We start from the raw sequence: 7,035 nt of genomic DNA on the forward strand, positions 1-7,035 counted from the left end.
TGTTTTTTAAAATTGGTTATTTTATCTATTTATATTTCAAATGTTACATTTCTGTCTTTCTATCTTATATCAAGTATGAACTTTTTCAAAAAGTATTTTGGCTGAAAATATTTTACCTTGAAAATGTAGAACATTATTTTTACTAAGTTTATTTTTACTAATATGTCTAAATTACTAAAACTGCCACTGCAAGAAACTAATTTTATGCTAACAGAATTATTAAATCTGCCACTGAGAGAAAATAACTCTATCATAATTGATACTAATTATTCAAGTATTGTATATGAAATGATCAAATAAATCAGTAATATATAGAATATGCATATAATCAGAGTCAAGGCTGAAATTAATAAAACAAAGATAATTTAAAAATCAGTGAAACAAAGAACTGGTAATTTTAATGATTAACATAACTGACAAAATTTGAACCAAAACCAAAAGAGCCTATCCAAGTTATAAAATTAAAGATGAATAGGAGACATTACACCAGACAATGAAGAATTTCAGAAAATCATAGGAACACACTTTGAAAATCTATACTGTACCAGATTGTAATCCCTCCAGCAATGGAAGAGTGTTCCTCTTTCTCCACAACCTCACCAGCATCTGCTGTCACCTGAGATTTTTATCATAGCCATTACAGCCACTCTGGAATTCATTTTGGCGGTTCCTCAGAAAATTGGACATAGTACTACCTGAGGATCCATCAATACCACTCCTGGGCATATACCCAGAAGATGCTCCAACATGTAATAAGGACACATGCTCCACTATGTTCATAGCAGCCATGTTTATAGATGGAACTTGAAAATATCATCCTGAGTCCGATAACCCAATCACAAATGAACACACATTATATGCACTCACTGATAAGTGGATATTAGCCCAGAAGCTCAGAATATCCAAGATTCACAAACGACATGAAACTCAAGAAAATGGAAGACCAAAGTGTGGAAACTTTTAACCTTCTTAGAAGGGGGAGGGACAAAATAACCATAGAATGAATTGCAGAGACAAAGTGTGGAGCAGAGACTGAAGGAATGACCATTCAGAGACTGCCCCACCTGGGGATCCATCCCATATACAGTCACCAAACCCAGACACTTTTGTGGATGCCAACAACTGCTTACTTACAGAAGCCTGTTATAATAGTTTCCAGAGAGGCTTTACCAGTGCCTGACAAATACCAAGGTGGATCCTCACAGTCTACCATTGATCTGAGCATATGGTCCCCAATGAAGGAGCTAGAGAAAGGACCCAAGCAGCTGAAGGGATTAGCCCCATAGGAGGAAAAACAATATGAACTAACCAGTACCCCTAGAGCTACCAGGGACCAAATCACCAACCAAAGAATACACATGGTGGGACTCATGGCTCCAGCTATTTATGTAGTAGAGGATGGCCTAGTAGGTCATCAAGGGGAGGTGAGGTCCTTGTTCCTGTGAAGGCTCTATGCCCCAGTGAAGGGGAATGCCAGGGCCAGCAAGTGGGTGTGGGTGGGTTGATGAGCAGGGGGAGGGGGAAGGGATAGGGGTTTTTTGGAGGGGAAACCAGGAATGTGAGGACAACATTTGAAATGTATAAATAAAGTAAATATCTAATAAAATAGATAAAATCTATACTGCATTCTTTACCGTGTGTTTGAGTGATGGATGGATATTTGACTAAAATTAAAGTTATTTTGAAAAGTCATATGGAGACTGTAGATTAGAAGCCTCATAAATATACAAAAAATGGATCTAAATTAAATTACCATTTAGTGTGGGAAACCATACAATTCAATACCATATGTTACCAAGTAAAATGATGAGGAATGACTAGGAATGAGGTACATATTCCCTAATCATTGGCTAGAGAGCTCTCATATAGCTTCCTACTCCAAACAGTACAGCCTATTGACAAGAATATCTGTTACCCTCCTACACAGGACAATTAAGCCCTATTGCTGAAGAGACCATTTACTTCTTTCATCATACATGGAAAAATTAAGCTAGTATACAAAGAGAAGTTTCTGTCACAATGTGGGAAAGTACTATATAATATATTTTACTATCAGATAAGGAAAGGGATCAACAATATAACTCAAATGTGAACCTGTAACCTACAATAATTGCCTACCTACAAAATATTTTTGTACAATAGTGGCACACATTTTATGACAGTAACTAGGTTCTTTTTAAACTAGATTTAAGGCCCATTCCATAAGATATAATCATATCTGACAATGCTAATGAGTTCATAAATGTGGCTATATATAAATCATGGGCTTTAGAGAAAAATATACTACTTTTGTATCAACATAAAATATTTATTTATTTTCTAAATGTTAGGAGAATCATAAAGAGTAGCTCTCCTCAATTGATGTGTTCTGGGTGAGGTGCGAGTGGGGAAGGACTCAGTTCTATTTGAGGGGCAAGCTTATGAAAGTTTGACCACGTCCCATTGAGTTTATTAATTATTCTCAAAAGAACATAGCAATAAAAAAGATCTTGTTGACATGTCAGCAGAACTATACATCAATGCATTGATTAGCATGTATCAAAGAATCTTCTTATACCCATTGGTAATTAACACAGAGAATCATGCCACAACACCTCCACTAGGATCTGCATGACAAGTTCCACAGACTGAGGTGTATGATCTCAAAAGGGGGAGGCCTCCTGGAACCAGAGGCCTCCTGGAACTCTTTGCCAGAGAAAAAAATGTTGAGCTGTAGTTCTCATCCAATTTATCTGTTTTGTTTTCACTTTATTCCTTTTCTTATTTACATGTTCCTGCTAGCCTAGGACAAGGTCTTAAGTGAGAATAATGGGTAAGAAATCATCCCTAGAGATGGGGCCACTAACATGACCTTATCCCCAGGGAAACCAATGCTTTACTTTCTAAATCATTTACAAAAATATTATGATAGACAAAAACTTTCCCAACAAAAAAATTTCGTATGGCTACACATGTGTCTTCAGAGGTGGATTTTGGTATATGGTAAAGAAAGCCTTAATTAGAAAGAATTAAAATAGTTTATACATTGAAGATTAATAAAAAAAAAATCAGGCACTTGATGTTAAATAACTGACCATGGGGCTGAAAAGTTAGTTTAGCAGATAAGAGCACTGACCATTAAAGATTTATTAACCTGCTCCTGGAAATATGCCACTAGCCTTGGACAAGAGTCCTGGCTGAATACATCCTTTTTGAATTGTTATATTTTGATGATTTATAATGATGTTACCTGTTCTGTTTGTGATGCACTGAATACATAGTTTCTGAATTGTAATGCTTGGATGATTTTTGTGCTTTACTGTGCCAAATGATTTTTGTTGGTACTTGTAATTGTTTCACTAGATATAGTTTCTAAGAGATGTAATGTTTGTTTATTTTTAATGTATAAAATCCCTTGCTTGAGAACTGTAAAACACACTCAGATTCAAACAGCCTCTGTGTTTGTTTCTGTTTGTCATCACCAAATCTTTACCTACTTAGCTTCTAGGACCCTCATTCCAGGGACCTCCATACCCAACTGGGGTGTTCTGTGGCAGAATCATAACTAAGCAGTGTGTGACTTTAAGAGAACTTGGAGCCCTTCATCAACAGAACAGTACTTGGGCTGTCTTCATCAAACCTCCCCGCCCCCCACTCATGGCTCAGTGATCTATACAGTAAAGAATGCAAAAAGATAGCAAGTACCGAAAGGGATAGATGATGACAATGAAAGAGTGTTCTCCAGGCACAACAGAGGTGATGCACATACCAATGCATACCACATGCATAAGAACTGCACAATTATTTTGTTACAGATACATTTCAAGCATGGAAAAACAAAAGTGGGCACAATATACCACCCCAACCAAAAAGCTATGTGCAATCAATAACTTCTGGCAGAGGAAAAATTAAGTTTCTCTAAAAAGAAAATAGTTGTTATACTGAGCATATCAACCCTATTCAGGACAGTAGTTAACCAATATAAAATGGATTTCTTTTGCCTCATCTTTTATTGGATATTTTCTTTATTTACCTTTCAAATGTTATCCCCTTTCCCAGTTCCCCTCCCCCTGAAACCACCTATACCATGCCCCACTGCTTCTATGAGGGTTTCCCCCACCCATCCACTCCCTCCCTCCTCCCTGCCCTTGAATTCCTCTACTTGTTGGTTAGTGGTTTAGTCCCTGAGAGATATGTTTAGTTGATATTATTGTTCTTCCTATGGAATTGCAAGCCCCCTTTCCCCCTGGTGTGTGTGTGTGTCTGTCTGTGTATGTGTGCATGTGTGTGTGTGTGCACATGCTTTTTATTTTTTTATTTGTTACATCTTTTGGTTTTATTTTTTCTTTTGGTTTTTGTTAATGCTTGTGGTTTTGTTTATGAGAAAAGAATTTGAAGTTGTTTGTGTAGAGATTATTTTTAGGAGGACTTGGAAAGTCCTATCTTGGGAAACAAGAATATGATCAAAATATGCTATATAAAAATTTAAAAATTATTTCTTTACACTGAGGTTATAAAATAGTAAGTACATTTCTTCCTTCCCTACAAACTCTATCATATACCCATACTGGTTATTTGGTAATTTATTGGCTCTTTTTCATTATTTTTTGTGAAATGTACACACACACACACACACACACACACACACACACACACACACACACACATTTCTACATATACAAGTACAACTTGCTTACTCTCTTCACTGTATCTTCGTCATATGGTTATACATGTATGTATGTATGTATGTATGTATGTATTATGTGTATGTGTGTGTATGTATGTATGTATGTATGTATGTTTTCATGGCTGGCCATGTGGTATTGGAAACCAATTAATGTTCTTCTCCCTGTGTAGAACTATTTCATTCAATCACAGTGTCACTTTGTTGCCTGTAGTTATTTGATTATTTCCATTTCTTCAGTGTTGTACCTAAAACAATAATGAACAGAGATGAGCAAGTATTTGTGGAGGAAGAATCTTTTGTTCCTACTTTAAGGAGTGGTATAGCTGGGTCAATTTTTTTTCCTGTTTATCATTTTGTGAATTCTCCATACTGAAGTGGATGCAACAATCTGAAATCCCTCCAAAAGTTAATTAGGACATGTTTTTCCTCAACCCCACTCCGGCATTTGTTATTGTTTTGTTGTTTGATGCTGTTGCTATTGTCCTTGTGTTTATCTTTGCTATTCTGATTGGTATATGGTGAAATCTCACATATTTTTTTTTATTTTCATTTCCCTAATTATTTGGCACAATGAACATTTTTGACCTGTTTCCTAGCCATTATTTCTGGTCTTTTGAGAACTCTCTTTTCATGTTGTTCTGGTTCCAGGTTCCAGGTCTTCTTCTTCTTCTTCTTCTTCTTCTTCTTCTTCTTCTTCTTCTTCTTCTTCTTCTTCTTCTTCTTCTTCTTCTTCTTCTTCTTCTTCTTCTTCNTTCTTCTTCTTCTTCTTCTTCTTCTTCTTCTTCTTCTTCTTCTTCTTCTTCTTCTTCTTCTTCTTCTTCTTCTTCTTCTTTTCCAAATTGGATGATGTTTTGTTTTGTTTTGTTTTGTTTTGTTTGTTTTTTCTTGATATATTCTGGATATTGACTTTCTGACAGATATATAGCTGGCAAAAGTTCTCTCGCATTCTATTGGTTTCCTCTTCACCCGATTGATTGGTTTTGAGATATACATATGCATTTCAATTTTAGGAAGTCCCACCTGACAATTGTAGGGCATGAATTTTTGAGCAAATGAAATCTTATAAGAAAGTGCTTCTTACACCTATATTATACAGGGTCCTGTCTATAGATTCTTCAAGTAGTTTCAGTGTTACAATTTTAGAACATGGATTCATTTGAAAGGTAGATTTTGTTCAGGATGTTAGATAAGGGTCTATGTTCATTCTTCTACAAGTATAAACAGACACAATTTCCCCAGTACCATTTCTTGAGTATACTTTCTTTTCTCATGTTTTCAGTATCTTTGTTAAATATTAAGTAGCTTAATTTATAAGTACACATGTTTGGGTTGATTTCATGCAGAAATACAAAAGAGTTAAGATAGTTAAAACAATTATGAAGAGAAGAAAGAAAGGAAGGAAGGAAGGAAGGAAGGAAGGAAGGAAGAAAGAAAGAAAGAAAGAAAGAAAGAAAGAAAGGAACTTGATAGAACTATTATCATCTCTAATTACAAGTTATATTACAGAGGTATAATGTACAATCAGCATGGAACAGCCATAAAAACAGACTCGTTGATCTATGCAATACAAGTCAAGCTTTTCGATCTTAAGTATCATATAAACTATTTGATAAATATAGTTAGATTACAAGAAATTTAAACATATTTTTGTCTTTTTAAAATTATATTTCTTATTATTCTTTGAAAATTTTATATATGTATACAATATATCTTGATCATAATTATCCCTGCTCTCCACTACAACCCTATCAACTCCTCTCAACACATTTCAATATTTTTTTGTTTTTTACTGACTATTTCATTTCCATTTTCCTTAGACGTTTTTCTCAATACCTTCTATTTTCTATTTTATGGTAAGCCCTAAACATTCAGAGAGATATTTCTATTCAAATGGGACAGACTTCATAAATGTCTATTATCTTATTGTAATAAGCTATAGCTCTGTTCATAAAATTGCCAGAGATTGGACAAATTACATGGACACCTTATGTATACAATTGTCACTTTTTTAACCTCTTAAAAATTCCTATCAATGGCTCTTGATAGGCAGACACAATTTACATTTTAATGAAAAGCCATCCTGCCCTCTTCTGGGTCTATCCAGACACCTAAACACAATTTCCATATATTTATGAAAAAACTGAAAACCTCATCTCTGAAGGTTAGATGGTATGGAGTTTAATTAAGGTGATTCCTCAGAGCTAGTACAGACATAAACTGCTAGAGGTGTCCATTAGTGAAAATTCAATTAGAGCTACCATTTTGAAAGGGATATCATAGAGTCACCTTCTGACTTATCACTGTCTATCTTCTGCCTGCTCTGCATTAAATTGGTTATATGCTTATATTACCAATCTCACAATATAATG

The sequence above is a fragment of the Mus pahari genome, chromosome X (genome assembly GCF_900095145.1).
Source record: "Mus pahari chromosome X, PAHARI_EIJ_v1.1, whole genome shotgun sequence".
Taxonomy (NCBI): Eukaryota; Metazoa; Chordata; class Mammalia; order Rodentia; family Muridae; genus Mus; species Mus pahari.